Source organism: Moschus berezovskii, chromosome 14 (genome assembly GCF_049115385.1).
Source record: "Moschus berezovskii isolate FMDL1 chromosome 14, NW_MosBer_1.0, whole genome shotgun sequence".
Lineage (NCBI taxonomy): Eukaryota > Metazoa > Chordata > Mammalia > Artiodactyla > Moschidae > Moschus > Moschus berezovskii.
The window spans coordinates 35,190,691-35,213,299 of NC_142473.1; the positions used below are offsets into that span (position 1 = coordinate 35,190,691).

Sequence of the window (22,609 nt, forward strand, 5' to 3'; positions counted from 1 at the left end):
CCCATCTAACCCCCATGCTCCAGCCATACTGAGCTACTGGAATTTTCTCCAAACACATCAGCATATGCTTTTTCCCTTGCTTAGAATTTCTCTTCTTGATTCTTCGGTTGAGTTATTAATTCATTCAGCAAATGAATCAAAATGTTACTGAACATTTTGAGGACCTAACCAGGTACTGGATTTACTCTGTACTTATGGAGATGTCTAATTATATAGAATAATATTGAACACAAAATAATTAAATAATTATTATAAACTATTAAAAAAGAGAGAACACGGTTAATTATTAGAGACAGTATAACAGGAGGAGCTTAATTTATATTGGAAACTGAGGTCAAGAAAGGCCTTTCTGAGGTAGCAACCTTTAAGCAGAGACCTAAAGTATTCTCAGGAGTTGGGTGGGTAGGGAGAGTAGCTCAGAGCAGAATGCAAGATAATCCTTTTGGCAGGAAGTGTGCATATGAAACAATAAGATAGGCCACTGTGACTGGAGAATAAGGAATGAGCAGGAGAGGAGGGTGGTAAAGTTGAGATTGGAAAGGTAACAAGAGTTATGTTTTATATTTAGGCCTTGATTGTTTGGTGTTTGGATTTTTTTTTTTTCCCTAGATACAATGGGAAAGAATTTAAGCAAGGGAGGAACATGTTAAGATTTGTGCTTTGAAATTATATGGCTGCTGTTTGGGAAAATGAAGGATGTGTGCAGGAGTAGGAGTGGCAAGGCCACTAGTGCAGTAGTCTAGGTTTGAGATGAGATAGCTAGCTGTAAGCTAGCAATGGTGAAGGTCAGAAATAGACAAACTGGAGATATGTATCGAAGGTCAGATCACTGGAATGTGATGATGAATGTTAACTCCGTGAAGATAGTGACATTTATTTTGTGTCTTCAGTCTCTAGAGCAGTGCCTGATATACAGGTAATGCTCAATAAATATTACTGGATTGATGGAGAGTTGATATATTGGATGTTGGGCCCCGGGGAAGAAGGTTGTCATTAATGACCTCTAGATCTGACTGAATCAGCTAGGTGGATAGTGGTCTATTTATTGAGATGGAGAAGCAGGTTTTGAGAGGCAGAGTAAGAATTCAGTTTTAGATTTATTGAATTTGAGGTGCCAGAGGGATATCTAAATGGACATGTCCAGATGGCAGTTGGTTAGGGCCCAGAAGGTAGAGGAAGTCCATCTGACAATGTCTACTGTCTTTCATTAGACAGTTCTTTATTGAGCACCTACTCTGTGCCTAGTACTGTCCTGAGATATAGAGGTGAACCAGAGATCCTTACATCATAGAATTTATATTCTTGCAAGTTAGGGGTGGGGTGGGTGATAGATCAACAAATAAATGCTTTAAGAAAATGAGTACTGTGTTCCAAAGTACATGAGAACACGAGATTAAGACATTCTCCATTGAGGAAACTTGTCTTCTGTTGGATAGCTGTGGGGGCGGCTTTTGTTACACATATGTATTAATTTCTGCATTTTAATTGATTTAGTGCTTACCCTCAATTCTTTTACCTTACCGTCTGCATTCCTGAGTTCGTTCGTTCTTTATTTTTTCTTGGATGGATTTTGGCTTTAATTAGTGTTTCTCCCCCTCTCACAAGAAGAGCTGATAAGTGCTTTATTTCCTTATTTCTCTATAAAGATTTACTTCTATTTCCAGCATGTATAATAACTTTTAAAGGAAGGTTAGACATTGTATACTTTCTCTTCTCACAATGGAGTCATAGCTTCTAGCATAGGGAGTCTTATTGTGGAGAAATCTTGAGGCTAGTAATGTAATCTTTCCCATTTACACATAACTTAATTTTTTTTGTCTAGGTGCTCATGTAGCTCTTTATTTAAAAATCTTAAAGTTTCATAACTGCCGCCAGAACACAACACAGAGAACTCTGACTTGAAGAACTTGGCTGTGAGCCACACAGACCTTCTGAACATGAATAGAAAAAGAAGAGTAGGTAACAGGAAGATGGAGTAGTTAATAACAGCTAACATTTACTGTCGGAGAAGGCAATGGCAAGCCACTCCAGTACTCTTGCCTAGAAAATCCCATGGATGGAGGAGCCTGGTGGGCTGCAGTCCGTGGGGTCGCTAAGGGTTGGACACGACTGAGCGACTTCACTTTCACTTTTCACTTTCACACATTGAAGTAGGAAATGGCAACCCACTCCAGTGTTCTTGCCTGGAGAATCCCAGGGATGGGGGAGCCTGGTGGGCTTCCGTCTATGGGGTCACACAGAGTCGGACACGACTGAAGTGACTTAGCAGCAGCAGCAGCAACATTTACTGTGCATGTAACATATGCCAGTAATTGCTACAGCAAAAGAAGCTAAGTCACAGAAAGATTAAGGAACTTGATTAAGATTAGATAGTAAGCAGAGAAGCTGAGTTGCAAACCCAGTTGCAGTATATGTGTTAGGGTCGTTTATTTTAATTTATGTCTGTTTTTATAGTGTGCATTGTATCCTTCCATCTTCAGATTAAAATTATTCTGTATTTTTCAGAATTTTAAAAAATGTATTTTTGAATATTCTTTTTATACCTATAAAGCATAGTAGTTAAGAGCAAGGCTCTAGAACAGTAAGGTCTGGGTTTGCAACTGTGATCCCTAAGTTTAGGGAGATCTGTTTCCTGTTTAGGTCTACTAAAGACCTGCTTGGTGTGGATCAAGAATTTAATAGATATGGCAAGTATGTTTTTTAGTTAGTGGTTTAAGGTTATACTCATATACTCTTTCATGGAGAAGATTGATTTTTGTCCCCTCTTATTTTTGCTTTTAGTGTTGAGAAAGCCTAGTGCAGTAAAACTGCTCTTCTTTTCCATCTTTACCTGGAGATTAATGCATGTTTATTGAAGGAATGAGAGGTTTCTGAGAACATTGCCATGAAGAAACACTTTTAGGTGGAAACAGATTTTTCTTCAGATGAAACTCTGGCAAATTGCCCTCTTGGCAAATAGATATTAATAAAATTCTCAACCAGACTTTGAGATTTGGGAACACAGATTCTGTATGATTGGGAATTCTTTTGTAACCAGTTTATATTGGCATATCTTTGCCTAAAAGGAATAAATGGTATACCTTTCTAGCTAAATATTTTGTAGTGATAACAGATCTAGTTTTCTGCTCCTCACTCATGTGAAAACTTTTAGTTAACTGTAAAAAAAAAAAAAAGCTGTTCAAAAGAAGATAATAGTAATCTAGAGGCTGAGAGCAGGGGCTCTAGTGAGACTGTGAGGGTTTTCAGTCAAAAGTCCTCCATCTACTAGTTATATAACTTGTATAAATTATTTAGCTTCTTTGAACCTCACATTTTTCTACTGTAAAATGAAGCTAAAAATAATATTTATCTCTTTGAATCTTTGTTAGAATACAATTAACTAATATATATGTATAAAATACTTAATGCAGAGATTGACATATGGTAAGTACTCAAGTATACTACTCAAGTAAGTTTTAGCTAATATTATGGTTTCAGTTGTTAATGATTATTCTTATCATGGATAATGGAGGGCATATATTTGGAGCAGTCTGCCTAGCATAGTTTTTAACTACCAAGTGAACCTGAAGGTATTGAGTGTTCCTCAACTAATAAATATTCTTCCCAAATAAATATTTTTCAGGGAATCTGGCCTCAGGAAATACTTACTTTGTTGTTCTTTACCTCTTTAATTTATGCTTATTTTCAGCCGGTTTATCTCCTTTTTAACATACAACTTCAGCAAAACAGTTTTTCTCATTCAGAAATTTTTGTTCTGATGTTAAGCCTGTTTAAATTTGGGTTTGAGCACTGAATGTAGAACTAAACTGGATTCCCTCCGTACACTCTCCTTCACCCTCCCAGGGTAGAATTTTTTTCAGGAACTAAAATAGCTTTATCTAGCAGGGTCTTCCTGCCATTAGCAGTGGAACAGTACAAAGGCCACATTGAGCATAACTGCTGGGGAAACCCTTTTTCCTTCTCTGGCCTGTAAATGCTGTTCTGTCTCTATGAAAAGCCCTGACATCAGCTCTTGGAAAAATCCAAATACTTGTGTTAGAACAGGGCTGAAACACTTGCCTGAGCAAAGACTAAATGACTGAACTGTGGTTATAAGTTTACCAAGTGCCTCTCAATCATGTCATGCTTTAAAAAAAATTTAAATCTGTGAGTTTCAGATATTATCTAGAGAATTTAGAAAGGACAATCTAATAGGTATCTCTGTTTCTTTACTAGTTCCCTCATTTTATTCTTTTTCCTAAACAAAATCTAATTTCAAGATAATGTGGAATTCATGCTTGGTGGGAGAGACTATATCAACATTATAAGCCTTGTGTCGTATTCTCTATATATTAAGTGCTTCCTACCTAAGTATTGATATTTGGAGCAAAATACACTGTTATGTAAAGTAGACTGAACTTAACTTTTTTGTGTGTGTTAGTTGCTCAGTCATGTCTGACTGTTTGTGATCCCATGGTCTGTCCATGGAATTCTCTAAGCAAGAATACTAGAGTGGGTTGCCATACCTTTTTCCAGGGAGTCTTCCCAACCCAGGGATTGAACCTGGGTCTCCTGCATTGCAGGCAGATTCTTTACCGTCTACGTTACTAGGCAAGTAACTTTTTTAGTATCCAAATATATGGAATGTGAAAGTTCATTCATCAGAAGGCTCCTTTAAAACAAATCAGGTGATGACTCAGAAACCTTTAGTGGTTTCCATTGTACTTTGAGTAAAATCTAAATTTGTTGATATGGCTCTCATTCTTACACTATCTGGTTCCTGTCTACATCTGCTGATCTCTCCTAAGTACTACTCTCTTGACCGTTCTCTGTGCTCAAGCAACAGTGAACCTCATATTTCTCAAAAACACTAAACTTCTTCTCCCTTGTGACCTTTGTGCTGCCTGTTCCTTTTTCCCATAACCCTCTGGCTCCAGATTTTCTCACGAGTGGTTCTTTACCTCATTTCCATCTCAACTCAGATGCCTTAGATGTCTTCTTCAAGTAAACTAACTTAACCCATTTAGTCCCAGTTACATCTCTTTTATTTTTCTGATGGCACTTAACACTGTCTGAAATTATTTGGTACAGTTATCTGTTTGGACTGTTGTATTCCTGTAGAATGTAAGCTGCTTGAGAGCAGAGGCCTTGTCTGTACACTGATGTGGCCTCCAGTGTCTAGAACAGTATGTGGCAGTTTGCTGTTCATGTAACTTAGTATGCATTTGGCCGCCCATAACAGGAAACTAAGTCAAACCGACTTCAGGTGTAAGGATAGTAAAGACATTTCCTGGCTCACACAAAAAGTCTGTTGGTAGGGTTGAGGGATTTTTGACTTAGTAGCTTAACTCTGTGAGTGGCCCAGGTTCTTTCTGTTTTTCCTCTTTTGCTATCGTTATCACCTTCAACTTAAACTAGTCGTTAAGATTGGATGCTAACTAGCTGTCAGGGCTGCTTGCTTCCTCATTCACTTCTAGTAGAAGAGCAGAAATTTCATGTGTTTCTCTTAAGACTAAGACATGCATCCAGCAAACTTTGTTTCTAATCTTCAGTCTCTTTCTGAATTAATCACATACCCAAGAGTGGAATTACCATTAGGCCAAAAAGGCTTATCTCTTTTGCTGTAGATGGAGTCATTTTTCTCTGAGCCAGCTGGGCTCTGAGGAAAGTAATAGATAAAATAGTAGTAAAATAAAATGGTGGTTACTGGATTGGGAATCACTTATATCCTCTATAATCCTAAATAAAAAATGTTAAATGAATAAATGCATTTAGTAAACATGTATTGTCAAGAATATGCTCAGCACTCTACTAGTTAATTGAAATACAAAGTCAGATAGAACATGTTCTTTACCTTTAGATAATTTAAGGTTTAGTGAGTGAGTCAGACAAGTTAACAGAATATTAAAATTGTTTTAAAAATCAGTCAGCTGCAACATTATGACTATAGCTAACACTGCTATATAACATAGGAAAGTTGTTAAGAGTGTAAATTCTAAGAGTCCTCATCACAGGGAGAAATTTTTTTTTTCCTTTTTTCTTCTTTCCTTTTTATTGTATCTTTATGAGAAGATGTATGTTAGTTGACCCTATTGTGGTAATTGTTTCACAAAGAGTCAGACACGACTGAGCGACTGAACTGAACTGATGTGTAAATTAAGTCATCATACTGTGCACCTTAAACTTAAACAGTGATGTGTGTCTATTATTTTTCAATGAAACTGGAAAAAAAATCAGTCGATGAATTGATTAAAATTATTTAATCCAAAAGAAAGTGGAAAAAGCGAAAAGGCTAAACAACAAATGAGACAAGTGAAAAGCAAATAGCAGTGAAGATAGACTTAAACCTATCCGTATCAGTAATCACATTAAAGGAAAATGGCCTAAACACCCCAATTAAAAGGCCAAGATTACCAGACTGGATAAAGCAGCAAAGCCCAACTATATGCTGCCTACAAGAAAAATACATTAATAAATACACAAAATTTAAAAGTAAAAGAATGGGGAGGGGGTTCAGGATGGGGAACACATGTACACCCGTGGCTGATTCATGTCAATGTATGGCAAAAACCACTACAATATTGTAATTAGCCTCCAATTGAAATAAATTTTTTTTTAAAAAGTAAAAGGATAGGAAAAGATACACTGTGCTAACACCAATCAAAGTAAAGTTAGTGTGAATATGTTAATAGCAGATAAAGTAGATTTCAAGCAAAAATATTGTTAGGAATAAAGAGTCACTTTATAATGACAAAGTAGTCCATAAAAAAGAAAACAGCAGCTCTAAACTTCTGTGCATCTAATAACAGGACTTTAAAATTCATGAAACAAAACTGACATATAATAATGACAAACAAATCCATAATCAATAACAGTGACTTCAATATCTCTCAATAATTGAGAGCTGCTGCTGCTGCTGCTAAGTCACTTCAGTCGTGTCCGACTCTGTGTGACCCCATAGACGGAAGCCCACCAGGCTCCCCTGTCCCTGGGATTCTCCAGGCAAGAACACTGGAGTGGGTTGCCTGAGAGCAGTAGACTGAAAATTAGCAAGGATATGAAACACTTAACACTGTTGACCAATTTGATCTAATTGCATTTATAGAACATTCTAGCCAACAATATAATATACTTTTATTTTCTGCAAGTGCACCATGGAACATTCACCAAGACAGACCATATTCTGAACCACAAAATAAGTTTGCATAAATTAAAAAGATTTAAGTTATATTAAAGTATGTTCTCTGACCACAGTGAAATTATTGGATATCAATAAAAGATTTATGGAATGTCTTCAAATATTTGGAAATTAAACAGAAGAATTCTGAATAACCCATGAGTCAAAGAAGAAATCAGAAGGGAAATGGGAAATTATTTTGTGCTGAATGAAAATGAAAGCACAACATATCAGAATTTGTGGAATGCCACTAAAGCGTTACTTAAAAAATTACATTATTAGAATTTAAGAACTATCAGAAGGACTTCCTTGGTGGTACACTGGTTAAGAATCCACCTTCAATGCAAGGGATGCAGGTTCAATCTCTGTCAGGGAATTAAGATCCCACCTGCTGTAGAGCAACTAAGCCACGTGCCACAACTAGAGAGCTCGTGTGCTGCAACTACTGAAGCCCAATGAGGACCACAGCAAAAGATCCCACATGACCCAACAACGACCCTGGGTGTCACAACTAAGACTCACTGCAGCCAAATAAATTAACTTTTTTAAAAAGCCACCTATTAGGAAAGAGGAAAGGTCTGAAGTCAACGACCTTTCAACTTCCATTTTAAGAAACTAGGAAAATAAGAGGAAATTTAAATCAAATTAAGCAGAAGAGAAGAAATGATAAAGATCAGTGTGGGAGTCAATGAAGTAGAAAAAAATAAGAGAAAATCAGTGAAAAGCTGGTTCTTTGGAGAATATAAGTAAAGTTGTTAAATCTTTAATCAGGCTAATCAGGAACGAAGATGAGAAGACGTTACCAATTTTGGGAATGAGAGAGGTGATATCAGTGCAGATCTATAAGTATTAAATAGATAATAAAGGAATATCATGAATACCATGCCAGTAAGTTTAGCAATTTAGGTAAATTGTGGTTTGGAATGTTATAAATCTCAGCAGTACAATTATATACATAAATATATAAGTATATATACCTATGTATTAAATAAATAAGAACATATAAAACACATGTGAACATATAAAAGACATGTATATATGTGTATATACATACATATATGAACTCACACACATACATAGATGGGAGCTAGATTTCTCACTGTCAGGGAAGTTAAGCAAAGGGAAGAGGTGAACCCTTTAGTACTGGATTAGAATCAGAGACATGAGTGTGAACTCATCTTTAGCTTAATAAATATACAGGTGGATAAATACAAAAGCAATTTAGATGTGTGTATATGTACACATGAATTTCTTAGCTTTGTCTGCTAATAGGGCCAAGAACTATTGACACCCCAGTAGCAGCAAGAACATTTAACTCCCAGATCTTGGTTTCTAAATACCAGTCCCATAAAAGACTCCTTAGAGAAATGATTGATTCTAGGGCTGGAATAGGCAAGATATAAGATGAGCCTAGAGCACTTCATAGTGCCAGAAACAAGGAAGTGCTAAAAAAAAGTAAAACAGTGGGAACACAGATGCCAACCTGAAAAAACTCTCAATGGCTTAAGCTGGAATCCTTTTTTTGAGCAATAAAATAATGTAGTATTGATTAGAACTCAAAAGTATAAAATAAATATACATGAATTCATGCTGATAGAAATGATTGCATAAATTAAGTATAGGAGAAGATACAAATTTTCCTTATGGGAATAGTTCCAAATGGTATACATGAATTCTGCCTCCTTCAGGAGATGGAGCTTAGTCTTCCCAACCCCTAGTATGGGATTGAATTTAGTGACTTGCTTCTAAAGAATAGGATATTGAAAGGAAAAAAAAGAAACTACAGGGCAAAATCTGGCAAATGCTGTCTTATCCAAATGACCAAGGATAATATTACTAGTGATGTCAAGTTGATATTATATATCCCCTGATATGGGTTTCCCTGGGGGCTTAGACAGTAAAGAACCTGTCTGCAATGCAGGAGACCCAGGTTCAATCCCTGGATCAGAAGATCACCTGGAAAAGGGAACAGCTACCTATTCCAATATTCTTGCTTGGAGAAGCCCATGGACGGAGGAACCTGGCAGGCCACAGGCCATGGGGTTGCAAAGAGTCTGACACGACTGAGCAGCTAACACCTTGACTTTTCATCCTCTGATACCTGACAAGAAAGGCATTTCACCTCTGTGGAATTTCAGAAATAGACCCACATATGTATAGGAAAGGCAGAGGCACCAGAGATCAAATTGCCAACATCCGCTGGATCATGGAGAAAGCAAGAGAGTTTCAGAAAAACATCTATTTCTGCTTCATTGACTATGCCAAAGCCTTTGACTGTGTCGATCACAATAAACTGTGGAACATTCTGAAAGAGATGGGAATGCCAGACCACCTGACCTACCTCTTGAGAAACCTGTATGCAGATCAGGAAGCAACAGTTAGAACTGGACATGGAACAACAGACTGGTTCCAAATAGGAAAAGGTGTACGTCAAGGTTGTATATTGTCACCTTGCTTATTTAACTTCTATGCAGAGTACATCATGAGGAACGCTGGGCTGGAAGAAGCACAAGCTGGAATCAAGATTGCCGGGAGAAGTATCAATAACCTCAGATATGCAGATGACACTACCCTTATGGCAGAAAGTGAAGAGGAACTCAAAAGCCTCTTGATGAAAGTGAAAGAGGAGAGTGAAAAGGTTGGCTTGAAGCTCAACATTCAGAAAACAAAGATCATGGCATCTGGTCCCATCACTTCATGGGAAATAGATGGAAAAACAGTGGAAACAGTGTCAGACTTTGTTTTTTTGGGCTCCAAAATCACTGCAGATGCTGATTGCAGCCATGAAATTAAAAGACGCTTGCTCCTTGGAAGGAAAGTTATGACCAACCTTGATATTATATTAAAAAGCAGAGACATTACTTTGCCAACCAAGGTCCGTCTAGTCAAGGCAATGGTTTTTCCCGTGGTCATGTATGGATGTGAGAGTTGGACTGTGAAGAAAGCTGATCGCCGAAGAATCGATGCTTTTGAACTGTGGTGTTGGAGAAGACTCTTGAGAGTCCCTTATACTGCAAGGAGATCCAACCAGTCCATTCTAGAGGAGATCAATCCTGGATGTTCATTGGAGGGACTGATGCTAAAGCTGAAGCTGCAATACTTTGGCCACCTCATGCGACGAGTTGACTCACTGGAAAAGACTCTGATGCTGGGAAAGGTTGGGGGAAGGAGGAGAAGGGGACGACGGAGAATGAGATGGCTGGATGGCATCACCGACTCTGTGGACATGAGTTTGAGTGAACTCCGGGAGTTGGTGATGGACAGGGAGGCCTGGCGTGCGGTGATTCATGGGGTCGCCGAGAGTCGGACACGACTGAGCGACTGAACTGAACTGAACTGAACTGATGTATGTACAACTGATTTTCAACAAAAGTGTAATAGAAAAAGGATGGTCTTTCCAACAAATGTTGCTGGAGCAATGGGATATCGCTATGCAAAGAAGGAAATTTCTGTTCATACTCATGCCCTGTTAAAAAATTATTGTAAAATATGTCATAGACCTAAAAGTAAAATTGAACATCATTAAACTTTCAGAAGAAGATGTAGGAGAAAAATGTAGGCCTTTGTTATGTTAGGGAAAGCTTTCTTAGATATGACACCAAGAATGTGTGATCACATTCACAAGCAGTAGGAGTTAGAACATCAATGTATCTTTGTGGAGGACACACTTTAACCCACAACAGCTGTGGTGGTTCCCAGTTTAAGGATTGTTTTCATGTTTAATGCAGGGGGACTGAGAATTTCTCTGTGTACCAAGTACAATTCCTGTACTGTGTATATAAGTAAAGCATCTTCCATATCTTTGCTTACTTTTCTTTCAAATGTAATGATGGTATTATAGTTAATAAATACAGAATTATTTGAAAATATGAGTTTGGCGTAGCTTTTTGGCTTTTATTCACTTTGTGGATAATATACCTCTAACTTCTGTTATGTATATCTCTGCTTTATCCATTTTTACTTTTAACAGTTTTTTTAACGGTCTCTTTCACCTGTTTTGCGCCGTACTTTATCACTTGGGCTCCAAAATAATGTTACCTTGGACCTTTGTCTTACTAAGTCTGTTCCTAAAACAGCTCTTTCAGCTTCTTGCTTCTGTGTGTTTCCGTAAGGGTTAGAAATGATTTCTCAGGACTGAGCTAGGAGACTGCTGTGTCTTCTGTGTTCTGTTTACCTTGTACACACAGAAACTCCCCTTGACTTCCAGCCAAACTCCCATGTGGATTCCTTACTATAGATAACTTCATCTTAAGGAAGAAATCAACAGGGAGTGCATACCTTGAGTTACAAGGATATTTTGTTACAACATTGTTTATTATACTGTAAAACTGGAGCTAGCCTAAATATTTACAGAGGGGAATTGGTTAAGTTAATTAAATAGCTGTATCACAAAGCACATTGCAGTTATCAAGAATGATCTGGAGCCCTGTTTTTCAAATCTTTATCTCACTTGTAAGTTCAATATATAAAATAAATAAAAGTGAAATAGCTCTGATGTATGGGAAACCCCAAGTTTCCATCTACCCATTTTTGTCCCCTGAGGGTCCTAAAATTTTATGCAGCACAGTTTAAAACCATTGCTTCGGTGAAAAAAAAAAGTGTAATGATGTAAATTATGTCGATGTTTTGTTAAGTTAAAAAATCACCAAATAATATGTCTGGTATGCTTTAAGTTTTATAAAAGAAATTTTTATACACTGTGTTTATGCTATAAACAAATACAGTAGTCTATACCGTGAGAAAAGATAGGGGACGTACTCATAAAAATTCTAGGTATTGAGATTATGGAAGAATTTTTGCTTTCTATTTTGTCTTTTTAAATTGTGTACATGTGTTTCTTTGAGAGTAAAAGATATTTTTTCATATTAAGAAATAGAGAATCATTGCTTAATAGGAAACTTTACATTTTGGGAAAATAATCTAATTCCTCAATTCTTTGTGAGACAGGATTTGTCTTGAGAATGTTACAAAATACTCTTAATAGCATAGATTTATTTAGAAATTGTTAACATCAGTAGTCTTAGGTGTTAAGTTTGTTAGAATAAGTCACGTTTTTATCATCCAAGGGAGAAAACAGAACTGAATGTCAGTGGCTTCAAAATGAACTGAACTTTATGAAGCACTGATTCTCAGTTCTGAGATAATGTAAGAAGATCAAAACAATTGAAATACTCTTTACCTCCACCTTTTCAGTTTAAGTATTGTGGTGAGCCATTGTTAACGAGTATACTTCTGCTCTAGTTCCTTGGTTTTAGGTCAAGAAAAACTTTTGTAGAAGAAAGGGTGAAAGAGCATGTATATATCTGATTTTCTCAACTTTTCTCCACAAAATTGGAGGGTTTTTTTTTTTTTTGCAGTAGTTTGAAAGTTTGGAGTATTCAGGTTTGGCAGAAGAAAGTGTGGTTTTGATAAACTTAAGTGGATAGCTAAGAGAAATTGAGTTCTTATTATTTGATTGCAAAACCAAAGTGTTTATGAAGAGAAATCTCCCTAGTTTTAAAACCAAACTTTTCATCAGAGCATTCATTATATACATATCCAGTAAAAGTATTTTCAATGAAAATTAATTTCCTCAGAAGAAAACAAAACATTTTTATGGATGTGGAAGGTGTGTTATATAGAAAATTTAATTGTAATGAAACTGGCTGTCCGTCAGTTTGTTTTGTAGTCTTTTCTTTACATATATTATATTCATATAGCCTCTAAATTTTCATTATTTATGGAAATATTTCACCAGCTAAGGAATATGATTTAAATATAAGGATAGGTAATCAAAATCTTTACCCATAATGCATTATTTACATAAATGTTAAAAATTGTAAGTGGAAAATATAGAATATGTTTAGTCCTTATTCCCTTAAAGTTCTTCCCAGAAAGTGTATGCTGCTGCTGCTAAGTCACTTCAGTCGTGTCCGACTGTGTGTGACCCCATAGATGGAAGCCCACCAGGCTCCCCCGTCCCTGGGATTCTCCAGGCAAGAACACTGGAGTGGGTTGCCATTTCCTTCTCCAACGTGTGAAAGTGAAAAGTGAAAGTGAAGTCGCTCAGTCGTGTCCGACCCTTAGCGACCCCATGGACTGCAGCCTACCAGGCTCCTCCATCCATGGGATTTTCTGGGCAAGAGTACTGGAGTGGCTTGCCATTGCCTTCTCCGAGAAAGTGTATAAGGTTTTTAATTTCCTCAAAAGAAATAGACCTGTGTTGGTTTAGATCAAGGAAATTGTGAACATTTTTATCATATGTGGGAACTAAATATATACTTTTCTTATTCCATATATTTTCTTATCCTGTGATTTTGGGGCATTACTTGGTTAAATATAGCTATGGCAGTGATTAGGCTTGTAGTCAAGGAATGAGTACACACTGTGTGCCAACACCTGAAGGTAAGCAGAGATCAAGAATAATATTCTGTGATTTGGAAGTTAATGTAGCTTTGGTGGTTTTTCCTTCTCCCAAGATTTTAGAAATAAAAGAAATCCTATTACTGTGCTTGTGTTGACATTTGATAAGTATTTAAGAGCACTTAAGAGAAATCCATTATAATTTGTTTTCTTGTTTAATTGGTAGTCCTTGCTTTATCCAATGCTATTTTAAGTGATATACAATAATTTAAATTTTTTATATAATAGAAAATAACTTTATGTAATAGAAAAAATGTTGACATACTATTTTATATTTTATTAAATTATCAAAATATCTCAATGGCACCTCAATGCAAAAGGTAAAAAGCTAACAACTAAGGATTTCTACTTTCTCAGAAGCGCAGTTGTATCTTTTGCCAAATTTGAAGATAGAAGCTTATTCCTATAAGTTTTGCATAATTGTCACTGCTGCTTACATAATTTGAGCATTTAATATTTGTATATGTTCATGTAAATCCTTGTTGGGAAACATGCCCATCCCAGGTTAGGAGGCCTTTCTCTCTCTCTCTCTCATTTTTATTGTCACAAACAAATCCTGAAAGAGGGACTTGTGAAGCAAGGTTAAGATTTAAATTCCTATCTATAATATAAGGGGAAAAATTGGAAGCAGTGACAGATTTTATTTTCTTGGGCTTCACAATCACTGCGGACGGTGACTGCAGCCATGAAATTGAAAGACGCTTACTCCTTGGGAGGAAAGCTATGACAAACCTAGACAACATATTAAAAAGCAGAGACATCACTTTGCTGACAGAGGTCCATATAGTCAAAGCTATGGTTTTTCCAGTAGTCATGTGTGGATGTGAGAGTTGGACCATAAAGAAGGCTGAGTGCCAAAGAATTGATGCTTTTGAGTTGAGGTGCTGGAGAAGACTTTTGAGAGTCCCTTGGACAGCAAGGAGATCAAACCAGTCAGTCCTAAAGGAAATCAACCCTGAATATTCATTAGAAGAACTGATGCTGAGGCTGAAGCTCCAATACTTTGGCCACTTGATGTAAAGAGCCAATTCATTGGAAAAGACCCTGATGCTGGGAAAGATTGAAGGCAGGAGAAGGGGACAACAGAGGATGAGATGATTAGATAGCATCACCAACTCAATGGACATGAGTTTGGGCAAACTCCAGGAGATAGCGAAGGACAGAGTAGCCTTGTATGCTGCAGTTCATGGGGTCGCAAAGAGTCAGGCATGACGACTTTGCAACTGACCAACAACAACCCTATCTAAAGAAAATCATGCATTGACCCTATAAGTCCTGAGATTATTCTGTAGAGTCCAGTTTCTTGCTGATTTTTGTTTAATGTGTTTGATGTTCTGATTGTTGTTGAATGGTATGAGAATACTTAAGTAGTTTGAAGGTCTCAGACTTTTTTCAGATGGTTTTTTTTTTTTACTTTTTTTTTTTTTAGTAATTTGAAGTCTTAGAAAAGCACTGTAAGTTAGTAGTGATACTCATAATCTGAAAGGAAATTTAGTTAAAAACCTTACAGGAAATACTCACATAAATGATAATGTTCTAGATTATCAATAAAGAGATGAAAGTTTAATAAGCTGCTATTTTCTCTTATGACTTACTTTTCCCAGTTCAGAAACAACCAATATGAAATGTATAATATCTCTGACAGAGAATTAAAATAATTTAGAATTTTCTATTTGATTTGTCAAAGTATGTCCACAAAAACAAAAGACATTTACTTAGTGTCTGTCTTGTGTTTGAAATTCTTCAGTAAAAGTGGCAGTATACTAAGCTATGTTTAAAAAGTTCATTTGAGATCTTACATTACATTCTAGTGAATCATTTTTGGATCTATACCGAGCTGAGCTCCTTGTTCCTTGTCATTCTGTGGTTTGTATTGCAAGGTCCAGAAGTTTAAAACTAATAACACCATGAAAAATTCTCCATGAGTCATCCTGTCAGCTGTAGCTTCTGCTTTAGAGTCTTTCTGATAGAACTAATTATTGTTTTATTGCCAGCTCTGCTAAACTTTTCAGGCTTTGGATCTGTATGCTAACAAAAAAGCACAGTGGTAGATAATATTCAGACTCTTTTTTTGTCAAGATCCAAAATTTTTAGTTCTTTTAGCAACTGTAAGCTTGACCAGTTACAAATTATAGGTGGCAGAAGGATTTATGACTGATATTTTGGTTTTTTCTTTTTTTGGTGGGAGGAAAGTGGTGTGGTTGTTTACTGCTTTTGGTTCTGTGTATCTTGCTGTCCAGAGATGTAAAGATTCAGTTAACAGTCGGCTGAAGTCAGTACTGTGTTCTGTATCGCATACTTCTAGGTACTGTATATTGTAGGCAAATGTCCTTATAGCTATCTTCATTTATTATTTTGTGAAAAATGATATAATAACTTGAGCTAACTTGTTCATATCCGTGTTAGAGTACTTTCAAAATTAAGTGCTTTGCTTCAGGTTATTTAAATTAGTTTTTAGAAATAGATAAATGAAAAACTCAGTTTATGTCCAGGACACAGACTACCTTAATCATTCTTGATATTTTAAAGGAGATGAGGAAATGTTGGACTTTTTACTAAATGGCAAGTCAACATAATTTCACTTTGTTTAAAAAAATCACTGATCTTACTTGCCAGAATCAGAATTATAATCTGATTTTTTTCTTACCCTGTAGCAACTAGGAAATTTGGTAACTTGAGTATTGACATTAATTTTATATAATATGACTTGGCAAGTTAAGTTTATAGTTTGATCGTAGGCTTTGAACTATGCATTTCTATGGGTTTTACTGCACTAAAAAGCTATTTGCATAATGTTAGTCCTTATTTTTCTTTTCTATTTAATTTGAAGTCACACCACTAACATTCAGAATTCATATTTGTTCTTCCTGATTGTTGTTCAGTCGCTCAGTCGTGTCCAACTCTTTGCGACCTCGTGGACCGCAGCATACACGGCTTCCCTGTCCTTCACCATCTCATGCTCAAACTCATGTCCTTTGAGTCTGTGATGCCAGCCAACCATCTCCTCCTCTGTCATTCTGTTCTCCTCCTGCCTTCAGTCATTCCCAGCATCCAGGTCCAATCCAAAGAGTCTTTCCCAATGAGTTGGCTCTTTGCATCAGTGGCTGAAGTATTGGAGCTTCAGCTTCAACGTCAGTCCTTCCAATGCATATTCAGGGTTGATTTCCTTTAGAATTGACTGGTTTGATCTCCTTGCTGTCCAAGGGACTCTCAGAAGTCGTCTTCAGCACCACAGTTTGAAGGTATCAGATTTGCAGTGCTCAGCCTTTTTTATTGTCCAGCTCTCATATCCATATGTGACTGTTAGAAAAACGATAGCTTTGTCTATATGGATGTTTGTAGGCAAAGTAATCTCTGCTTTTTAATTAGCTGTCTAGGTTTGTCATCGCTTTTCTTCCAAGGAGCAAGTGTCTTTTAATTTCATGGGTGCAATCACCATCCACAGTGATTTTGGAGCCCAAGAAAATAAAGTCTGCCACTGTTTCCATTATTTTCCCATCTATTTGCCATGAAATGATGGGACCAGATGCCATGATCTTAGTTTTTTTAATATTTAATTTTAAGCCAACTTTTTCATTCTCATCCTTCATCTTCATTAAGAGGCTATTTAGTTCCTCTTCACTTTCTGCTATTAGGATGGTATCATCTGCATATCTGAGGTTACTGATATTTCTCCCCACAGTCTTGATTCCAGGTTGTGATTCATCTACCCCAGCATTTCGGGTGGTGTACTCTGCATATTCCCCAGTGGCTCAGACAGGAAAGGATCCGCCTGCAATTCAGGAGACCCGAGTTCGATCCCTGGGTCAGGAAGATCCCCTGGAGAAGGAAATGGTAACCCACTCTAGTATTTTTGTCTGGAACAATCCCATGGATGGAGGAGCCTAGGAGGCTACAGTCCATGGGGTTACAAAGAGTTGGACATGACGGAGCGACTAATATACTTCTGCATATAAGTTAAATATCAATTAAATAAGGTTGACAATATACAGCCTTGACATACTCCTTGCCCAATTTTGAACCAGTCATTGTTCCATGTCCAGATCTAGCTGTTGCTTTTTGACCTGTGTACAGGTTTTGCAGACAGCAGGTAAGATGGTCTGGTATTCTCATCTCTTTAAGAATTTTCTATAGTTTGCTGGATCTACACAGTCAAAGGCTTTAACATAGTCAATGAAGCAGAAGTAGATGTTTTTCTGGAATACTCTAGCTTTTTCTAGGATCTAAGGGATGTTGGCAATTTGATCTCTGGTTCCTCTGCCTTTTCTAAATTCAGCTTTTATTTTTGCAAGTTCTTGATTCACAGACTGTTGAAGTCTAGCTTGAAGGGTTTTGATCATTACTTTGCTAGCATTTGAAATGAGTGCAATTGTGTGGTAGTTTGAACATATCTTTGGCATTACCCTTCTTCTGCAGTCCTATGGCCACTGCTGAAGTTTTCCTAATTTGCTGGCATATTGAATGCAGCATTTTCACAGCATCGTCTTTTAGGATTTGAAATAGCTCAGCTGGAATTCCATCACCTCCACTAGCTTTGTTCATAGTGATGCTTCCTAAAGCCCACTTGACTTCACACTCTAGGGTATCTATTTCTAGGTGAGTGATCATACCATCATGGTTATCCAAGTCATTAAGGTCTTTTTTGTATAGTTCTTCTGTGTATTATTGCCACCTCTTCTAAATATCTTCTGCTTCTGTCAGGTCCATACCGTTTCTGTCCTTTATTGTGCCTATCTTTGCATGAAATGTTCCCTCAGTTCAGTTCAGTTCAGTCGCTCAGTCGTGTGTGACTCTTTGCGACCCCATGAATCACAGCACGCCAGGCCTCCCTGTCCATCACCAACTCCCGGAACTCACTCAAACACATGTCCATCGAGTCAGTGATGCCATCCAGCCATCTCATCTCCCCGTCTCCTCCCACCCCCAATCCCTCCCAGTCCTTCCCTAGGTATCTCTGATTTTGTATTGTTTTCCTCTATTTCGTTGCATTGTTCACTCAAAAAGGCTTTCGTATCTTTCCTTGCTCTTCTCTGGAGCTCTGCATTCAGATGGTATATCTTTCCTTTTCTCTTTTGCCTTTCTCTTCTCTTCTCAGCTATTTGTAAGGCCTCCTCAGACCACCATGTTGCCTTTTTGCATTTCCTTTTGTTGGGGATGGATTTGATCACTGCCTCCTGTACAGTGTTACAAACATTTGTCCATATTTCTTCAGGCACTCTGTCTATCAGATATAATCCCTTGAATCTATTTGTCACCACCACTGTATAATCATAAGGGATTTGATTTTGGTCGTACCTGAATGACACTCACTGGAAAAGACTCTGATGCTGGGAAAGGTTGGGGGCGGGAGGAGAAGGGGACGACAGAGAATGAGATGGCTGGATGGCATCACCGACTCAGTGGACATGAGTTTGAGTGAACTCTGGGAGTTGGTGATGGACAGGGAGGCCTGGCGTGCTGTGATTCATGGGGTCGCGGAGAGTCGGACACAACTGAGCAACTGAACTGAATGTCACTAGTTCTTCCTAATAGCCACTAGTAATTAAATGCTTAATATGCGCAAAGCAGTGCTTCTTATTTAATGCTTCTCATTTTATGATTTACTCCTCAAAACGGAGTGGTGAGTTCAGTATTAGTATTATCACTGTTCTACAAATTATTCTTAGCAAGGTTAAGCAACTTGCCCCAGTTCAAATATCTTTTCATTGTAAAACCAAAATATGAAGCTTGTGTTTTTTCTGAGGAGTCCTTGAACCTAAGGTGTTGAGATCACATGTAATTCTCATTGACTGTACTGTAACAATACTTTGGCCACCTGATGCGAAGAGCCGACTCATTGGGAAAGACCCTGATGCTGGGAAAGATTGAGGGCAGGAGGAGAAGGGGGCAACAGAGGATGAGATGGTTGGATGGCATCACCGACTCAATGGACGTGAGTTTGAGCAAGCTCTGGGAGATAGTGAAGGACGAGGAAACCTGGTGTGCTGCGGTCCATGGGGTTGCCAAGAGTTGGACATGACTTAGAGACTGAACAACGACAGTACTGTAACAATACTGGAATAGTCTATTTTTTTGCACTGATGTTTATTATCATTTTATGAGGACTTGAGCCTAAGAATTACCTTAATTGTTAACATCTTTTGCAGAATTCTTTGTCTAGTAACTCTACTCACCGAAGTGATTTTTCTCCTGCATTTTAATATGACTAAAATCAGGATGTATGTTACAATGGAATTTTTGAGAATTCTAAATTTAGTAGCTAACATTGTTTGAATGTTAATAAAAGCTTGACCACTCTCCAATGTAGGTGAAATATCCTTAACTTCTTCCCCTTCATTTCTGTCATCCATTATTAAGAACCATCCAGACTCTCAAATTCCTCATCATAACTAAACCCAAGGGAGAAAAATCTATTATCTTGGAGGAACCAGAATAGGAATTAAGGTTTGCCTGTGATATCCCCATTGCTTCTTTCAGAATGCTTCTCATTGGAGTGGTATCCAAAGGCTAGCTTTTTTCTCACCAAAATCAATAAAAGGAAAATATGATTTCTAGTAGGCTATTTATTATAAGCAAATATGTCATAACACATCACTTTGGCACTTCTTTGCAGTTTTTTTAATCCTGAAGAAATTCTGTGTAATGTCTTAAAGCTTTTAGGTTTTAAAGATCTCTCTTTTTTAAAAAAATTTATTTATTTTTGTCTGCACTGGGTCTTCGTTGATGCGTGGGGTTTTCTCTAGTTGCAGAGGGCAGGGGCTACTCTTTGTTTAGGTGCACAGACTTCTCATCACGGTGGCTTCTCTTGTTGCAGAGGACGGGCTCAGTAGTTGTGGCACGTGGGATTAGTTGTTCTGCAGCATGTGGGATCTTCTCAGACCAGGAATCGAACCCATGTCCTCTGCACTGGCAGGTGGATTCTTTACCACTGAGCCACCAGGGGAGCCCTGTTTTTAAATCTCAAAAACAGTTATGATATCATGTATGTGTAAATATGTATTGTAGAATCATTAAACCTGGCTAAGAAATGAAAGTCTTATTCCAATATATATATTAATTGCAGGTTGCTGCTGCTGCTGCTAAGTCACTTCAGTCGTGTCCGACTCTGTGTGACCCCATAGACGGAAGCCCACCAGGCTCCCCCTTCCCTGGGATTCTCCAGGCAAGAACACTGGAGTGGGTTGCCATTTCCTTCTCCAATGTGTGAAAGTGAAAAGTGAAAGTGAAGTCGCTCAGTCGTGTCCGACCCTTAGCGACCCCACGGACTGCAGCCTACCAGGCTCCTCCATCCATGGGATTTTCTAGGCAAGAGTACTGGAGTGGCTAGGGTTGTTTAATTGCTGAATCGCATTTCCCTCTACACTATTTAACATATTGGGAGAAGTGTGAAAATAAAAAATTGGGGGAGGCCTCTGAATATTGTAACCTAATGATTTAATACTAGAGCTCAGAACTAGCAAAGAAAAGGCATCCTGAGTCAAGTGAGTCAATGTGTTGTGACATTTAAGGCCCTTGGTTAGGATTTTTGGCATGCAAGTATGCTTAGTATTCTTAGATGACAGAGGATGAGATAGTTAGGTGGCATCACCAACTCAGTGGACACAAGTTTGCACAGACTCCGGGAGATGATGAAGGACAGGGAAGCCTGGCGTGCTGCAGTCCACGCGTGCATGCATGCTAAATCACTTCAGTCGTATCCAACTCTTTGTGACTCCATGGACTGTAGCCCTCCAGATTCTCTGTCCATGGGATTCTTCAGGCAAGAATACTGGAGCAAATTGCCATGCCCTTCTCCTGATTTCCCGACCTGGAAATCAAACTCGTGTCTGCCTGTGTCTGCTGCGTTGCAGGCGGATTCTTTTCCCACTGAGTCACTGGGAAGCTGCAGTCCATTGGGTTGCAAAAAGTTGGACACGACCTGGGGACTGAACAACGACCAAGGCACCTTATCCCAGTGGCTCAAACTCCGGGTAACCCTTTCCTTTATTATGATTCTTCATATTGGCACTTTGACTTGGTTGTATATCTAGCAAAATACATATACATATATATAAATGCACACAAACATATTCATTGTTGGCTAAACGTCCAAGTCATCAACAGGATATTTTCAAAATCCAGACACACTTGATTAACTAGCCACATCTAATGTTATGTCAACATTCAGACACAGCTGTTTCTACTTAAATATCTAACCAGAGGAGATTCTCACAATTTTATGATTGGACTACACAATGGACAGGGACTTGGAAATACAGGATTTTTGTACACCAGAATTGTTTTATTAGCCTAGTGTTGGGTTACTATGTTGCTTAGAATAGGACCATTTCTCAGCCTTTAGCCTACCTTTTTGTAGCATTTAGTAGTGGTATCCCTTCTTTGTTGGTCCTTAGGACAGCCCTTTCTCTATTGTGATTTATCTTCTTTATCAGCTCTCACATCCTTACTCAGTTGTTCAGAAACTAGGTTTCTTTTCCCCAGGATTTGATCCTTGGTGTTTTCTCTTTATGTGCTGTTTTAAATTCAGTGACCATCAGTAGGTTGGTGACACAAATCTACAACTCTAGCCCCAAGTTTTTCTTTGGGGTTCTAGCTTTCTGCTTCTAGTTGTCTCATTACATTTCCATGTCAATATCCAGGAGGCAGTAGTGATTTTACAAAACCGTGGGATTCCTTTGGTGATGTTCTTAGCTGGAGCTGACGGAAGAAGGCCCTTGGCTTTGTTACTTACATGCATATGCAACATCACATGCGTATGTACATGTATATTTGTTTGTTTTGCCACGTATTTTAAAGTGGAATTTGGTGATTAGAGAAAAAGTATTGTGACGTAAAGATTTTTTTGAAGAATTTCTTTGTACTTGGGGACCGTGGTAAGTCAATTTCAATAAGGAAGTTGTACTGTGAGGTAGCCCTTCTTATTTCATTTTTGTCCTCTTTCCTTTCCTTTCCATTCCCTTGTAAAAGAAAATAGCTCAGGAAACTGGTTTACAATCAGTAGTCTGGGAACTTCCGGTTTCTTTACCAGAATCTCCCTGGATGATGCAGTTT

General features: G+C 37.9%; 1 protein-coding gene across 3 annotated transcripts in view; it reads left to right on the top strand.

The window, feature by feature from the left end:
- Positions 1-22,609, top strand: part of ARHGEF12 (Rho guanine nucleotide exchange factor 12) — a 165,650-nt gene that overhangs the window by 51,421 nt on the left and 91,620 nt on the right. Inside the window, exon 1 of one of the 3 annotated variants that reach the window (XM_055423226.2) lies at positions 17,292-17,392. The exons of the other annotated variants lie outside the window; for them this stretch is intronic. The gene's annotated coding sequence lies outside the window, so the exon portion shown is untranslated. Of the gene's footprint in view, positions 1-17,291; positions 17,393-22,609 lie in introns of those variants that run through there. 3 annotated transcript variants of the gene reach the window in all.